The sequence below is a fragment of the Cylas formicarius genome, unplaced genomic scaffold, assembly GCF_029955315.1.
Source record: "Cylas formicarius isolate icCylForm1 unplaced genomic scaffold, icCylForm1.1 PGA_scaffold_25__1_contigs__length_1324815, whole genome shotgun sequence".
Lineage (NCBI taxonomy): Eukaryota > Metazoa > Arthropoda > Insecta > Coleoptera > Brentidae > Cylas > Cylas formicarius.
Window position 1 is genome coordinate 126,461 of NW_026844294.1, and position 18,538 is coordinate 144,998.

Genomic DNA, 18,538 nt, shown 5'->3' on the forward strand with positions numbered 1-18,538 from the left:
AATCCGCCGTAGGGAAGAGGCTCCGACATAGCCTTGCCGTAAATATTGTTAACGTCAAAAAATGTGAGATAATTTGATTGCTTTGATGGATCGTAATTGGAGATGTACTTGTTGTTTGCCTCAACGTACCTGCCAACGCACACCGAAATCCCACCCCGTATACCCTGTTCGATAAACATAATCTGATCAATGTCACGCATCAGTTCCAAACGACATTTTGTGAACCTAAGCATACAGTCCCACGTATATCCGGGCATACTAAAATACCATGCCGGGTCCAAAATATGCGTCACCATACAATTTTTTCGAAAATTTTCAAATATGTCGGCCAAAAGAATAACGTCCGTTTTCAAATATAAATCCGAATATTCGCCCAAGTTTTTAATTTCAAACGCGGACCAGACTTTTTGCGCATGAGCATACTTTTCTTCACTACTGTAGGACTCATTTAATTTATTTTAAAAAGCATCGATGGGCGGTAAACTCGTTTCGTTTAATTTGTCGTAGTCGTTTATGTAATCATAACAAAATACACCCTTTTGTGACAATAAATTTAGTTTTGATTCGTCTTGAAGGTGAGAAAATTCCTTTTTTAATATGTAAAGTTCATTTTTCTGTTTACCAAATTGTCTAAAGACGCCCCCAAAAATCTAAACGATTCTATAAATCGAAACTTTAGCTTATAACGGGCTCGTAATAGGTAAAAGATATGTATTTTTCCTTGTTGACCTGAACCAAACTTAAAGACCCTTTATTGCCCAAGGCCCTAAGGATAAAATGGGCGTCGTACCCTGAGAGATTCTGGAATACTACGGGCACTATGAACAATTTTCTAAAATTTAAATTACAAGCCTGATGGGCGAAATTTCTGAATTTCCCGGTAAAATGGTCGTGGTCGCGGACAATGACGTCTTTCCGTGAGAAAGGCTCTTCGCAAATATGACAATGCGTCGAAACTTGAGAGGAAGTAATTGACCATTCCATAAGTACGATATCAATAAATTTCAATTGGACAAATTTCGATAAGTCAGATATTTGTCGGACGAACCAATCCATACAATCTGGCCGCGATAGGATTCGAAAAAGGACAAAGAATCGTAATAAGAACATTTAAAATAATATGCGGCACTATATGCCTCATACTTTTGATATTTTCGCGTTTTGTCTGAAATTACCAAATTTACATCCTTAAATTGACTTTCGAAATCGGCGTAGATTACAAATGGTGTGGTTTGTTTGTATATACGGTTTCGAAATTCAACATGGTCGTATTTGGGAAAAGACACTTTATAATCGTTCAAAGTGACACACAACCTTTTATGATCCTTTAAGAGCGTTTCGCTACTGAAGTAATTCAAACACCTATCGCAAATATATTTTTTACCGTGATGTCTACTAAGCTGGCGCGACACTAGTCAAGATAAATTTTTAATATAACAATAATGATATTTAATTTCTTCTTCTTTTTCATATTTATGGTCCTCTGCCGTCGTCGGTTCCGGATCAAAATCATTAATTTTTGGATAATACTTATTTTGAATTAATAGTAAATTGACATGTTTTTCGCGTTTTTCTTTAGTCAAACGGGCCGGTAACACTGAATAAAAACTTTTACTGTTACTTTGAATTAACTCTAAAACGTACACATTTACGGAAATTTCGTTGAATTTTTCAAATATATGAATTTGATTTAGACCCATCGGTGTTGGGCAATTTTCAGTTCTTAAAACGCACTTATAATAAAGATATGAAGTTGGTAAGTGTTGGTCGCGATATACAGGAAAACAAGCACAAACCACTGACCAATAAAAACAGGCTTCGTCATTATTTTAAATATTAATGCATGCATTTTTTCTCTTAATTTCCGGGAGCAATTCAATGTAGGTAGAGCCGTTACCCACTTCAAATTTGTTAATATTAATTTCCAAATAAAGAATTTTTTGCAAGGCAAATCCCGAATCGCGTTCTTCAAATTCAGACAATTTATTTAGAATTTGACTTTTAACATTTTCAACGAACCATTCGTTTAAATCAGTCCCCAAGTCGATGACAGCATTTTTGGTAGAAATATATTTCACGTCGGTCACATCTTGGTCGTCGCTTTTTCTCTTTATAAATTCCCCGCAAAACGTGGTATTTACTTTTAGCATTGGCGACGCTTGTTTTAAAATTTTTGAATTTTTTTTTTTAAATATGACAAGACAGTCGTTTAAAAAGTGTTGTTCGTCTTTGTGTTTCAAATTGATTATTACACCCGTTAAAACTCTTCCCTGGAAAAAAGACAAGATGTGCTCCCACAAAACCCTTTGTTTTATATTTGCGGGACTGTTGTTTTGCAAACCCGTTCCAAAATGGTGGCGATGATTCAAAATCATTTGTTTAATAGTCTTAAGATGTTGAATTGTTGTCTGTATTTTTCTTTGTAACCCCATGGATATATTTTTTTTTGGACTACGAACAATCTTATTGCACCGAATGATGTTTCTGCGTAAATGTCCCAACCAAACATTTTTATCTTCTTCCATTAAATTAGCGAACACGTATTTGTTCACTTGACGAAAAGCCAAAATTAAATTTTGAGCGTCCTCAATAGTTCGCGTAAAATTCATTGCGATCTAATAATAATAATAATATTTGAAAAAATAAGACTTACCGTCTCTCTCTCCCCCTCCCCCCGTAATTTTTAATTTTGAACAATTTCATATTGTTGAGCGGGCCAACTGCCGACTTCTTTAACGCCCCGATACACTGACCGTCACCCGGTTCGGCAGGAACACCACCCATAATTCTAACTCCAATAGAACTGCCTCCCCAAACTGGGTCTTTACTATTCTGGCCTTATCTATCTTGTATGGTCGACCAACGTCTAACTGCCCCAACTTAACTATTGGTTTTCGATTCTCTTTATTCGCTGCAATTTTTTCATTTAATGCTTTTAAGTCCATCTATAACGAAAGTAGAATCCTTCAGTTCAATATTGACAATTTTTTCAAGAAACAAAAAATAGTACTTACTTTGGGGTTGGTTTGGGAGGGTGCGGTGGCGCGGCTAACACTTGATCGCTGAGATAACACGGATCGTTTGATCAATTAAGCGACTTGATAACACACACAACTCAAGCGGTATTTAAATGATGACAAACAATCGAAACCTTTTATATACTGTATTCTGACAGCGGACTAATATGAAAGTCTCGTTTAAAACATTTTTTTGCGGCGAAGGCAAGCGACGATCTCACCCGCCAAGGTTTCGTTTAAACATTTCGCAAAGCGATGATGTCATGCAGCCGCTGCCACACACCGGCGACGCGGCCACGCGGCGGGCGATTATGTCATCCAGTCGTCAAACGCGACGGCGGCGGTACGCCTGAGTCATCGCACACAATCGCGCTGCAATTTACATTCATGCCGCGACCAACGGTCGAGATTCGAAGCGAAGCGGCCCCCGCTACGACGACGGTTTGGTTAGTTTGGCACCGCGGACAACGGTTTGGTTAGGTTGGAACCACGGACAACGGTTTGGTTGGCGCCACGGACGACAGTTTGGTTGGCACCACTGACAACAGTTTGGTTAGGTTGGCACCACGGACGACGGATTGGTTAGGTTAGGGCGAGCGGCCTTGAACCAATGGGCGAACGGTCGAGGCGCAAAAAAGAAGAAGACTTAAAGCCTATGGTCGAGTGGCAGGGGGCCCGTGGTCGGGAAGCCAAAAAGTGAGGTTAGATTCGCCTAAAAGTCCCTTTATCCATCTACTAGCAGCTCAGCCCAGAAAATTTTGTCAAGTATGGATATTGAGTGCATAAATTTAAAACAATATAATGCATTTCTATTTCAAATGGCACATCACCAGAAATAGTTCTACTTTCAATCAGATTTAGCCTTGGTCTGTCGGTTAAGGCGTCTGACTAGAAATCTATGGCAACGTAGATTCGAAACCTACTTACTGCAAACGGCCATTGTTTTGCTTGAAATATATATTTTTTAATTAACAGGTCAGCCCAGAAATTGTTCTCAAATATGGGGATTGAGTCCATACATTTATAAAAATATCATGGCCTTATATTTCAACACATGGCACATCACCAGAAATAGTTCGACTTTTAAACAGATTTAGCCTTGGTCTGTGGATTAAGGCGTCTGACTAGAAATCAGATTCTCCATGGCAGCGTAGGTTCGAAACCTACCTACTGCAAACGGCCATTGTTTTGCTTGAAATATATATTTTTTAATTAACAGCTCAGCAAAGAAATTTTTCTCAAATATGGGGATTGAGTCAATAAATTTATAAAAATATAATGGCCTTATATTTCAACGCATGGCACATCACCAGAAATAGTTCGACTTTCAAACAGATTTAGCCTTGGTCTGCCGGTTAAAGCGTCTGACTAGAAATCAGATTCTCCATGGCAGCGTAGGTTCGAAACCTACCTACTGCAAACGACCATTGTTTTGCTTGAAATATAATTTTTGTAATTAGCAGCTCAGCCCAGAAAATTTTGTCAATTATTGATATGAAGTGCATAAATTTAAAACAATATAATGCATTTATAATTCAAATGGCACATCACCAGAAATAGTTCGACTTTAAAACAGATTTAGCCTTGGTCTGCCGGTTAAAGCGTCTGACTAGAAATCAGATTCTCCATGGCAGCGTAGGTTCGAAACCTACCTACTGCAAACGACCATTGTTTTGCTTAAAATATAATTTTTGTAATTAGCTGCTCAGCCCAAAAAATTTTGTCAATTATGGGGATTGAGTGCATACGTTTATAAAAATATAATGCCCTTATATTTCAAATGCATGGCACATCAACAGAAATAGTTCTAATTTCAAACAGATTTAGCCCTTGTCTGTCGGTTAAGGCGTCTGACTAGAAATCAGATTATCTATGGCAGCGTAGGTTCGAAACCTACCTACTGCAAACGACAGTTTTGCTTGAAATATAATTTTTGTAATTAGCAGCTCAGCCAAGAAAATTTTGTCAATTATGGGGATTGAGTGCATAAATTTAAAACAATATAATGCATTTATATTTCAAATTGCACATCACCATAAATAGTTCTACTTTCAAACAGTTTTAGCCCTGATCTGTCGGTTAAGGGGTCTGACTAGAAATCAGATTATCTATGGCAGCGTAGGTTCGAAACCTACCTACTGCAAACGACCATTGTTTTGCTTAAAATATAATTTTTGTAATTAGCTGCTCAGCCCAAAATATTTTGTCAATTATGGGGATTGAGTGCATACGTTTATAACAATATAATGCCCTTATATTTAAATTGCATGGCACATCACCAGAAATAGTTCGATTTTCAAACAGATTTAGCCTTCTTCTGTCGGTTAAGACGTCTGACTAGAAATCTCTATGGAAGCGTAATTTCGAAACCTTCCTAATGCAAACGGCCATTGTTTTGCTTGAAATATATAATTTTTAATTAAAAGCTCAGCCCAGAAATTTTTCTCAAATATGGGGATTGAGTCCATAAATTTATAAAAATATAATGGCCTTATATTTCAAATGGCACATAACCAGAAATAGTTCTATTTTCAAACAGATTTAGCCTTGGTCTGTCGGTTAAGGCGTATGACTAGAAATCAGATTCTCTATGGCAGCGTAGATTCGAAACCTACCTACTGCAAACGGTCATTGTTTTGCTGGAAATATATATTATATAGTTAACAGCTCAGCCCAGAAATTTTTCTCAAATATGGGGATTGAGTACATAAATTTATAAAAATATAATGGCCTTATATTTCAACGTAAAAGCTCAGCCCAGAAATTTTTCTCAAATATGTGGATTGAGTGCATAAATTTATAAAAATATACTGGCCCTGAATTTCAAACGCATGGCACATCACCAGAAATAGTTCAACTTTCAAACAGATTTAGCCGTGGTCTGTCGTTTAAGGCGTCTGACTAGAAATCAAATTCTCTATGGCAGCGTAGTTTCGAAACCTACCTACTGTAAACGGCCACTGTTTTACTTTGAATATATATTTTTTAATTAACAGTTCAGCCCAGAAATTTTTCTCAAATATGGGGATTGAGTCCATAAATTTATAAAAATATAATGGCCTTATATTTCAACGTATGGCACATCACCAGAAATAGTTCGACTTTCAAGCAGATTTAGCCTTGGTCTGTCGGTTAAGGCGTCTGACTAGAAATCAGATTTTCTATGGCAGCGTAGATTCGAAAACTACCTACTGCAAACGGCCACTGCTTTACTTTAAATATAAATTTTTTAATTAACAGCTCAGCCCAGAAATTTTTCTCAAATATGGGGATTGAGTGCATAAATTTATATTTATATTTCAAATGCATGTCACATCACCAGAAATAGTTCTACTTTCAAACAGATTTAGCCCTGGTCTGTCGGTTAAAGCGTCTGACTAGAAATCAGATTATCTATGGCAGCGTAGGTTCGAAACCTACCTAATGCAAACGGCTATTGTTTTGCTTGAAATATATATTTTTTAATTAAAAGCTCAGCCCAGAAATTTTTCTCAAATATGGGGATTGAGTGCATAAATTTATGAAAATATATTGGCCTTGAATTTCAAACGCATGGCACATCACCAGAAATAGTTCAACTTTCGAACAGATTTAGCCGTGGTCTGTCGTTTAAGGCGTCTGACTAGAAATCAAATTCTCTATGGCAGCGTAGGTTCAAAACCTACCTACTGCAAACGGCCATTGTTTTGCTTGAAATATATATTTTTTAATTAACAGCTCAGCAAAGAAATTTTTCTCAAATATGGGGATTGAGTCAATAAATTTATAAAAATATAATGGCCTTATATTTCAACGCATGGCACATCACCAGAAATAGTTCGACTTTCAAACAGATTTAGCCTTGGACTGCCGGTTAAAGCGTCTGACTAGAAATCAGATTCTCCATGGCAGCGTAGGTTCGAAACCTACCTACTGCAAACGACCATTGTTTTGCTTGAAATATAATTTTTGTAATTAGCAGCTCAGCCCAGAAAATTTTGTCAATTATGGGGATTGAGTGCATACGTTTATAAAAATATAATGCCCTTATATTTCAAATGCATGGCACATCAACAGAAATAGTTCTAATTTCAAACAGATTTAGCCCTTGTCTGTCGGTTAAGGCGTCTGACTAGAAATCAGATTATCTATGGCAGCGTAGGTTCGAAACCTACCTACTGCAAACGACCATTGTTTTGCTTAAAATATAATTTTTGTAATTAGCTGCTCAGCCCAAAATATTTTGTCAATTATGGGGATTGAGTGCATACGTTTATAACAATATAATGCCCTTATATTTAAATTACATGGCACATCACCAGAAATAGTTCGATTTTCAAACAGATTTAGCCTTCTTCTGTCGGTTAAGGCGTCTGACTAGAAATCTCTATGGAAGCGTAATTTCGAAACCTTCCTAATGCAAACGGCCATTGTTTTGCTTGAAATATATAATTTTTAATTAAAAGCTCAGCCCAGAAATTTTTCTCAAATATGGGGATTGAGTCCATAAATTTATAAAAATATATTGGTCTGACGGTTAAGGCGTATGACTAGAAATCAGATTCTCTATGGCAGCGTAGATTCGAAACCTACCTACTGCAAACGGTCATTGTTTTGCTGGAAATATATATTATATAGTTAACAGCTCAGCCCAGAAATTTTTCTCAAATATGGGGATTGAGTACATAAATTTATAAAAATATAATGGCCTTATATTTCAACGTATGGCACATCACCAGAAATAGTTCGACTTTCAAGCAGATTTAGCCTTGGTCTGTCGGTTAAGGCGTCTGACTAGAAATCAGATTTTCTATGGCAGCGTAGATTCGAAAACTACCTACTGCAAACGGCCACTGCTTTACTTTAAATATAAATTTTTTAATTAACAGCTCAGCCCAGAAATTTTTCTCAAATATGGGGATTGAGTGCATAAATTTAAATTTATATTTCAAATGCATGTCACATCACCAGAAATAGTTCTACTTTCAAACAGATTTAGCCCTGGTCTGTCGGTTAAAGCGTCTGACTAGAAATCAGATTATCTATGGCAGCGTAGGTTCGAAACCTACCTAATGCAAACGGCTAATGTTTTGCTTGAAATATATATTTTTTAATTAAAAGCTCAGCCCAGAAATTTTTCTCAAATATGGGGATTGAGTGCATAAATTTATAAAAATATATTGGCCCTGAATTTCAAACGCATGGCACATCACCAGAAATAGTTCAACTTTCAAACAGATTTAGCCGTGGTCTGTCGTTTAAGGCGTCTGACTAGAAATCAAATTCTCTATGGCAGCGTAGGTTCAAAACCTACCTACTGCAAACGGCCATTGTTTTACTTTAAATATATATTTTTTAATTAACTGCTCAGCATAGAAATTTTTCTCAAACATGAGGATTGAGTGCATAAATTTATAAAAATATATTGGACCTGAATTTCAAACGCATGGCACATCACCAGAAATAGTTCAACTTTCAAACAGATTTAGCCGTGGTCTGTCGTTTAAGGCGTCTGACTAGAAATCAAATTCTCTATGGCAGCGTAAGTTCAAAACCTACCTACTGCATAAATTTATAAAAATATAATGCCCTTATATTTCAAACCCATGGCACACCACCAGAAATAAGTCGACTTTCAAACAGATTTAGACTTCTTCTGTCGGTTAAGTAAATCAGATTCTCTATGGCAGCGTAGGTTCGAAAACTACCTACTGCAAACGACCATGGTTTTGCTTGAAATAAAATTTTTGTAATTAGCAGCTCAGCCCAGAAAATTTTGTCAATTATGAGAATTGAGTGCATAAATTTATAACAATATAATGCCCTTATATTTCAAATGCATTTCACATGACCCGAAAAAGTTCAACTTTCAAACAGATTTAACCCGGGTCTGCCGGTTAAGGCGTCTGACTAGAAATCAGATTCTCTATAGCAGCCTAGGTTCGAAACCAACCTACTGCAAACGGCCATTGTTTTGCTTGAAATATATAATTTTTAATTAACAGCTCAGCCCAGAAATTTTTGTTGAATATTAAGATTGAGTGCATAAATTTATAAAAATATAATGGCCTTATATTTCAAACGCATGGCTCATCACCAAAACTGTTCGACTTTCAAACAGATTTAGCCTTGGCTTATCGGTTAAGAAGTCTCACTTGAAATCAGATTATCTATGGCTGCGTAGGTTCGAAACCTACCTACTGCAAACGACCATTGTTTTGCTTAAAATATAATTTTTGTGATTAGCTGCTCAGCCCAAAAAATTTTGTCAATTATGGGGATTGAGTGCATACGTTTATAACATTATAATGCCCTTATATTTCAAATGCATGGCACATCAACAGAAATAGTTCTACTTTAAAACAGATTTAGCCCTGGTCTGTCGGTTAAGGCGTCTGACTAGAAATCAGATTTAGCCTTTTAATGTCTGTTAAGGCGTCTGACTAGAAATTAGATTTTCTATGACAGCGTAGGTTCGAAACCTACCTACTGCAAACGACCATTGTTTTGCTTAAAATTTAATTTTTGTAATTAACAGCTCAGCCCAGAAATTTTTCTCAAATATGGGGATGTAGTGCATAAATTTATAATATAATGCCCTTATATTTCAAATGGCACATCACCAGAAATAGTTCTACTTTCAAACAGATTTAGCCCTGGTCTGTCGGTTAGGGCGTCTGACTAGAAATCAGATTATCTATGGCAGCGTAGGTTCGAAACCTACCTACTGCAAACGACCATTGTTTTCCTTGAAATATATATTTTTTAATTAACATCTCAGCCCAGAAATTTTTCTCAAATATGGGGATTGAGTGCATAAATTTATAAAAATATAATGGCCTTATATTTCAAAGCCATGGCACACCACCAGAAATAAGTCGAATTTCATACAGATTTAGTCTTCTTCTGTGGTTAAGGCGTCTGACTAGAAATCAGATTTTCTATGGCAGCGTAGATTAGAAAACTACCTACTGCAAACGGCCACTGCTTTACTTTAAATATATATTTTTTAATTAACAGCTCAGCCCAGAAATTTTTCTGAAATATGGGGATTGAGTGCATAAATTTATATTTATATTTCAAATGCATGTCACATCACCAGAAATAGTTCTACTTTCAAACAGATTTAGCCCTGGTCTGTCGGTTAAAGCGTCTGACTAGAAATCAGATTATCTATGGCAGCGTAGGTTCGAAACCTACCTAATGCAAACGGCTATTGTTTTGCTTGAAATATATATTTTTTAATTAAAAGCTCAGCCCAGAAATTTTTCTCAAATATGGGGATTGAGTGCATAAATTTATAAAAATATACTGGCCCTGAATTTCAAACGCATGGCACATCACCAGAAATAGTTCAACTTTCAAACAGATTTAGCCGTGGTCTGTCGTTTAAGGCGTCTGACTGGAAATCAAATTCTCTATGGCAGCGTAGTTTCGAAACCTACCTACTGTAAACGGCCACTGTTTTACTTTGAATATATATTTTTTAATTAACAGCTCAGCCTAGAAATTTTTCTCAAATATGGGGATTGAGTGCATAAATTTATATTTATATTTCAAATGCATGTCACATCACCAGAAATAGTTCTACTTTCAAACAGATTTAGCCCTGGTCTGTCGGTTAAAGCGTCTGACTAGAAATCAGATTATCTATGGCAGCGTAGGTTCGAAACCTACCTAATGCAAACGGCTAATGTTTTGCTTGAAATATATATTTTTTAATTAAAAGCTCAGCCCAGAAATTTTTCTCAAATATGGGGATTGAGTGCATACATTTATAAAAATATATTGGCCCTGAATTTCAAACGCATGTCACATCACCAGAAATAGTTCAACTTTCAAACAGATTTATCCTTGATCTGTCGGTTAAGGCGTCTGACTAGAAATCAGATTCTCTATGGCAGCGTAGATTCAAAACCTACCTACTGCAAACGGTCATTGTTTTGCTTGAAATATATATTTTTTAGTTAACATCTCAGCATAGAAATTTTTCTCAAATATGAGGATTGAGTGCATAAATTTACAAAAATATATTGGCCCTAAATTTCAAACGCATGGCACATTACCATAAATAGTTCAACTTTCAAACAGATTTAGCCGTGGTCTGTCGTTTAAGGCGTCTGACTAGAAATCAAATTCTCTATGGCAGCGTAAGTTCAAAACCTACCTACTGCATAAATTTATAAAAATATAATGCCCTTATATTTCAAACCCATGGCACACCACCAGAAATAAGTCGACTTTCAAACAGATTTAGACTTCTTCTGTCGGTTAAGTAAATCAGATTCTCTATGGCAGCGTAGGTTCGGAAACTACCTACTGCAAACCACCATGGTTTTGCTTGAAAAAAAATTTTTGTAATTAGCAGCTCAGCCCAGAAAATTTTGTCAATTATGAGGATTGAGTGCATAAATTTATAACAATATAATGCTCTTATATTTCAAATGCATGGCACATGACCCGAAATAGTTCAACTTTCAAACAGATTTAGCCCTGGTCTGTCGGTTAAGGCGTCTGACTAGAAATCAGATTATCTATGGCAGCGTAAGTTCAAAACCTACCTACTGCATAAATTTATAAAAATATAATGCCCTTATATTTCAAACCCATGGCACACCACCAGAAATAAGTCGACTTTCAAACAGATTTAGACTTCTTCTCTCGGTTAAGTAAATCAGATTCTCTATGGCAGCGTAGGTTCGAAAACTACCTACTGCAAACGACCATGATTTTGCTTGAAATAAAATTTTTGTAATTAGCAGCTCAGCCCAGAAAATTTTGTCAATTATGAGAATTGAGTGCATAAATTTATAACAATATAATGCCCTTATATTTCAAATGCATTTTACATGACCCGAAATAGTTCAACTTTCAAACAGATTTAACCCGGGCTGCCGGTTAAGGCGTCTGACTAGAAATCAGATTCTCTATGGCAGCGTAAGTTCAAAACCTACCTTCTGCAAACGACCATTGTTTTCCTTGAAATATATATTTTTTAATTAACATCTCAGCCCAGAAATTTTTCTCAAATATGGGGATTGAGTGCATAAATTTATAAAAATATAATGGCCTTATAATTCAAAGCCATGGCACACCACCAGAAATAAGTCGACTTCTGTGGTTAAGGCGTCTGACTAGAAATCAAATTCTCTATGGCAGCGTAGTTTCGAAACCTACCTACTGCAAACGGCCACTGTTTAACTTTAAATATATATTTTTTAATTAACAGCTCAGCCCACAAATTTTTCTCAAATATGGGGATTGAGTGCATAAATTTATATTTATATTTCAAATGCATGTCACATCACCAGAAATAGTTCAACTTTCAAACAGATTTATCCTTGATCTGTCGGTTAAGGCGTCTGACTAGAAATCAGATTCTCTATGGCAGCGTAGATTCAAAACCTACCTACTGCAAACGGTCATTGTTTTGCTTGAAATATATATTTTTTAATTAACATCTCAGCATAGAAGTTTTTCTCAAATATGAGGATTGAGTGCATAAATTTACAAAAATATATGGGCCCTAAATTTCAAACGCATGGCACATTACCAGAAGTAGTTCAACTTTCAAACAGATTTAGCTGTGGTCTGTCGTTTAAGGCGTCTGACTAGAAATCAAATTCTCTATGGCAGCGTAAGTTCAAAACCTACCTACTGCATAAATTTATAAAAATATAATGCCCTTATATTTCAAACCCATGGCACACCACCAGAAATAAGTCGACTTTCAAACAGAATTAGACTTCTTCTGTCGGTTAAGTAAAATATAATGGCCTTATATTTCAAACGCATGGCTCATCACAAAAACTGTTCGAATTTCATACAGATTTAGCCCTGGTCTATCGGTTAAGAAGTCTGACTTGAAATCAGATTATCTATGGCGGCGTAGGTTCGAAACATACCTACTGCAAACGACCATTGTTCTGCTTAAGATATAATATTTGTAATTAGCTGCTCAGCCCAAAAAATTTTGTCAATTATGGGGATTGAGTGCATACGTTTATAACATTATAACGCCCTTATATTTCAAATGCATGGCACATCAACAGAAATAGTTCTACTTTCAAACAGATTTAGCCCTGGTCTGTCGGTTAAGGCGTCTGACTAGAAATCAGTTTATCTATGGCAGCGTAGGTTCGAAACCTACCTACTGCAAACGACCATTGTTTTGCTTAAAATTTAAATTTTGTAATTAACAGCTCAGCCCAGAAATTTTTCTCAAATATGGGGATGTAGTGCATAAATTTATAATATAATGCCCTTATATTTCAAATGGCACATCACCAGAAATAGTTCTACTTTCAAACAGATTTAGCCCTGGTCTGTCGGTTAAGGCGTCTGACTAGAAATCAGATTATCTATGGCAGCGTAAGTTCAAAACCTACCTACTGCATAAATTTATAAAAATATAATGCCCTTATATTTCAAACCCATGGCACACCACCAGAAATAAGTCGACTTTCAAACAGATTTAGACTTCTTCTGTCGGTTAAGTGAATCAGATTCTCTATGGCAGCGTAGGTTCGAAAACTACCTACTGCAAACGACCATGATTTTGCTTGAAATAAAATTTTTGTAATTAGCAGCACAGCCCAGAAAATTTTGTCAATTATGAGAATTGAGTGCATAAATTTATAACAATATAATACCCTTATATTTCAAATGCAAGGCACATGACCGAAATAGTTCAACTTTCAAACAGATTTAGTCGTGGTCTGTCGTTTAAGGCGTCTGACTAGAAATCAAATTCTCTATGGCAGCGTAAGTTCGAAACCTACCTATTGCAAACGACCATTGTTTTGCTTGAAATATAATTTATGTTACTAGCAGCTCAGCCCAGAAAATTGTGTCAATTATGGGGATTGAGTGCATAAATTAATGGCCTTATATTTCAAAAGCATGGCACATCACCAGAAATAGTTCTACTTATAAACAGATTTAGAATTGGTCTGTCGGTTAAGGCGTCTGACTAGAAATCAGATTCTCTATGGCAGCGTAGTTTCGAAACCTAAATACTACAAACGGAAATTGCTTTGCTTGAAATATATAATTTTTAATTATCAGCCCACCCAGAATTTTTTGTACAATATATCGGTTGAATGCATAAATTTATAAAAATATAATGGCCTTATATTTCAAACGCATGGCTCATTACCAAAATAGTTCGACTTTCAAACAGATTTAGAATTGGTCTATCGGTTAAAGCTTCTGACTTGAAATCAGATTCTTTATGGTAGCGTAGATTCAAAACCTACCTACTGCAAACAGCCATTGTTTTGCTTGAAATACATATTTTATAGTTAAGAGCTCAGCCCAGAAATTTTTCTCAAATATGGGGATTGAGCGCATAAATTTTTAAAAATATATTGCCCTTATATTTTAAACGCATGGCACATCACCAGAAATAGTTCAACTTTCAAACAGTTTTAGCCCTGGTCTGTTGGTTAAGGCGTCTGACTAGAAATCAGATTCTCTATAGCAGCGTAGGTTCGAAACCAACCTACTGCAAACGGTCATTGTTTTGCTTGAAATATATATTTTCTAATTAACATCTCAGCCCAGAAATTTTTGAGCCCGAAATGCGATTTCGAGGTGATTTCTCAAAACTGGATAAAATTCTGTATTGGGGGGGTTTTCGGGGACGAGAAATTCGAATTTGTAATTATTTTTGGAAAAAAAACCATAAATTATCGATAATTTATCAATATAACCCATTTTCTCGTATACCCTGCATTTATAATGTTTTTTTAATTTTTTCAAATACTTACATTGTTCCGAGAAGATTAAAATTTTTATCAAAGATAGAGGTCAATGAGATCTATCCACAGATACCATAAAATTCCCCCCAGCCCCCTCCGTTTAAATATAATTAATTATTCTATGTAAATTTATAACCGCATGAAAAAACCGTTCCTGACGACAAACGGTATAACTTGTGGGAATCATTTTAGAATTTTTTTATAGAGAAAGAACCAAAGTATTTACCACATAAATTTCAAATTCTCAAAATTATAAACAAATAAGATATAAAACATTCAAAATTGATTATTGATTTTTAAGCCGATTTTTCCATTTAAACTGAGATTTTTAGATTATTTCTCAACCCATATGAATTCGAGAAAGTTGAAATTTTTGCGAAAGATACACACCAATGAGGTCTATTCGTAGATACTATAACGTCCTCCCTAACCCCCCCCTTTTTGGTTAATATTTGCATTTTATATTTTCGAATTTATCATGTTTCTCTTCAAAAATTTTAGATTTTTAATTTTTAAAAATATCTATCTTTCTCCCAGAAGGTTGAAATTTTTATCAGAGTTAGAGGTCAATGAGGTCTATTTGCAAATACCATAACGTCCGTCTCCCGCCCTCCCCATGATTAATTAATATTCTAAAATTATAATTTTCATGGATATCGTGATACTCTTCAAAAATTCCTATTTTTATTTTTTTTAAATACCTGCATTACTTCGAAGAGATTGATTTTTTTTTAAAAGATGGAAGTCATTGAGGTCTATAAATAAAAATTATAAAGTCCTCTTCAGGTCTCACCATTTAATTATAAATAATCATTAATACTAATTTTTAAAAAATTGCAGTCTCCGACATAAACCGTTCCCGACCAAAAACCATACAACTTGTGTAAGACCTTTTGGTATCATTAAATAGAGAAAAGACCAAAGTTTATAATGTATAGGTTTTTAAATTAATAGAGAAATAAATAACGGAAATATTAAACATTTTATGAAAAAAATCCTTTTTTTTTGTTAATATTATGTCCCCCGGAAGGACTAAGGAACTTATAATTAAACAACTGACTATTTTTTTTGAATACCCCCCGACCCCCTATCGTCGTGCCAAATTTGAGCCGGATCGGTTAATATCGACCTCGATCCAAATTTTCATGAGGTCGTGATTTTTTCCAAAAATTTACATTTTTAGTTTTTTAAAATACCTACGTCGATCCGAGAAGATTGAAATTTTATCGAAAGATGGAGGTCGACGAGGTCTATCCGCAGATACCATAAAGTCCCCCCCAGCCCCCTCCATTGAATTGCAATTAAGCATTTTTTAAAAATTTGCAGCCTCCCACAAAAGTCGCTCCCGACGGCAAACGATAGGACTTGGATAAAACTTTTTGATATCGTCAGATAGAGGAAGGACCAAGGTATATAATGCATAAATTTCAAATTCTCAAAATTGTAAATAAGCGAGATATTGAACTTTGAAAATCGACCATCGATTTTCGGGCCGATTTTGGAGCTCGAAATGCGATTTCGAGGTGATTTCTCAAAACTGGATAAAATTTTGCATGGGGGGGTTTTCGAGGACGAGAAATTTGAATTTGAAATTATTTTATGAAAATATCGATAAATTATCGACGATTTATCGATATAACCCATTTCCACGTGTAGCCTGTAATTAAGGGATTTTGATTTTTTTAAAATACTAAAGATCATCCTAGTAACCTCAATTTTTTTTCAGAAAATAAAGCAAAGTGGGGTCTATCTTAAAAAAAATAAAACTCCCCCCTCCACCCCTCCGTTTAGGCTCTATCGGTCGTTATTTAAAATTTTTATTTTTTTTCAAAATTTGCTCGTTTCGACAAACGGCGAGGTTTTTAAGCGATTTTTTGATATCGTCCGATAGACCTCGGGCAAAGATATATTGCCTATAAATTTCGGCCTCCTGCGATTATAAATAAGCGAGATATCGATAATCAAATATTCGTCGCGAAACCTGGACATAATTTGAAGGTCATTTCTCCGGAGGGAACAAAATTTCGCCTAGGGGGGTTAACGAAAGCCGCAAATCCAAATCCGATAATATTTTTTTGAAATATCGACAAATTGTCGATAATCTGCCGATTCGACATTTTGACACCCCTCGTACACGCTCAGATATAAAAATTGCTAAGCCCCACTTGTATATAAATTTTCCCGGTCTTAGCGGCCTTTTCGGAAACGGGAGTCTCCAGTCTATCTCAGAAAAATATAAACCCCTTTCCCGAGAGGGTTTAACAGATTGAAAATATTCCCCGAAATAAAATTTCGATGAAAACCTCCATCCGCGCCCGAGAGTTTGACCTCCGACCAATTTCCTATAACAAAACGTGTCGTAACTCGAACCACACCAATTTTATCCCCCATCCCCCCTTAATAATAAAAAAATTTTATACCGACGCCCGGCCTTATAGGTTCTTCAAAAAAAATTACAATACAATGAGCGGACACCGGCCAAAATCACCGAAAATGCCTTCGACCTCGAATAACTTCCAAGGTCGCAGGAACTGACCTCCCAAAGGTCATTTTAGGAACTCCCCGGTGCCCCTCCACAAAAGCCCCAAACATGAACAGAATCGCAGGGGGGCGTAAAAAAGCGCCAAGGTCGAACTCGTCGGGTGGTCAGAAATGGGCTCGAAATCGTGTCGCCGAGGTGTTTACCCGGGAGCGGCCGCCCCCCTATGGGTCCGATTTTGATTCCGTTTGGGCCAGAACGTTTCAGAGAGTCCAGTTAATATGTCCAAAAAGTTTAAAGGTCCTGCCCCACCGATAAATGGACGATAATCTATTTTAAAGACGTTTTCAAATTTTCGACCAAAAACGGCTCCCGCAAGTTTGACCTCGATTATTCGCTATGCCCCTCGTAGAATCTCGGCGCAAAGTGGGGCGCTAGAAGCGCCCATCCCTTCTCTATTTTAAAAAAAATCAGCGGCCCCCTTGTCCGTTTCTGCGAATTTTGGCGAATTTTCAAACGCGACGATGACGAAAATCGTCAAAAAAAGGTCCCAAATTTACCCCCCTAAATATTATAAAATCGCGTTTTCGCCAAGATAGGTCTCCTATGCCGCTCCAAAATTTTCCCCCACCACCGTTAGTTTCCCGACTTTTTCCATAGATTTTGAAAAAAACCATTTTTTCTTTTTAGAGCAAGTTTCGGGAAAATTTAAACGGGAGGCCCAGTCCCCCGTACCAGTTAGCCGAATTCGGATCGCGCACGCGGATAGCCCCGACCCCCCTAAATTTTAAAAAAATTAATCCCCCCTTCCCCGACCCGACACCGAAAAATGGGACCGCCGCGAGGAAAAAAGGGTAACCAATTTCGAGCCATTTTTGCCGACCTCACCGTTCGATCGGCGATATCTCCGCCGAGGTTTGTGCTTTTTTCGATCCGATTGCGCCAGTTGGAGCCCCCGTGCCCCCTTCGCTTAAAAAAAAATTGGCGCCCCTCCCGGTAATATTTCCGATTTTTAAGAACATTTCAAATCCGGCGGAGCACGATCTCGAAAAATTTTTTTGGTGGGGAGGGGGGATCGGGGAGCTGCCCCCCCTGGCCCCCGTCCCGATCGGTCCTCCGAGCCCCGAGATATTTAGCTTTAACCACTTTGACCTCCTCAAAACCTCAAAAAATGACTTCGGGAATTTTTTCTTTCGCGACCGTTTTCGTGTTCACGGCAGCGGCTTCCGAATAGGGTAGGGCGCTCGAGGGGGTCGATTCAAATAACCGAGATAACAAAAATGACCTCAATTTTGAGGTCA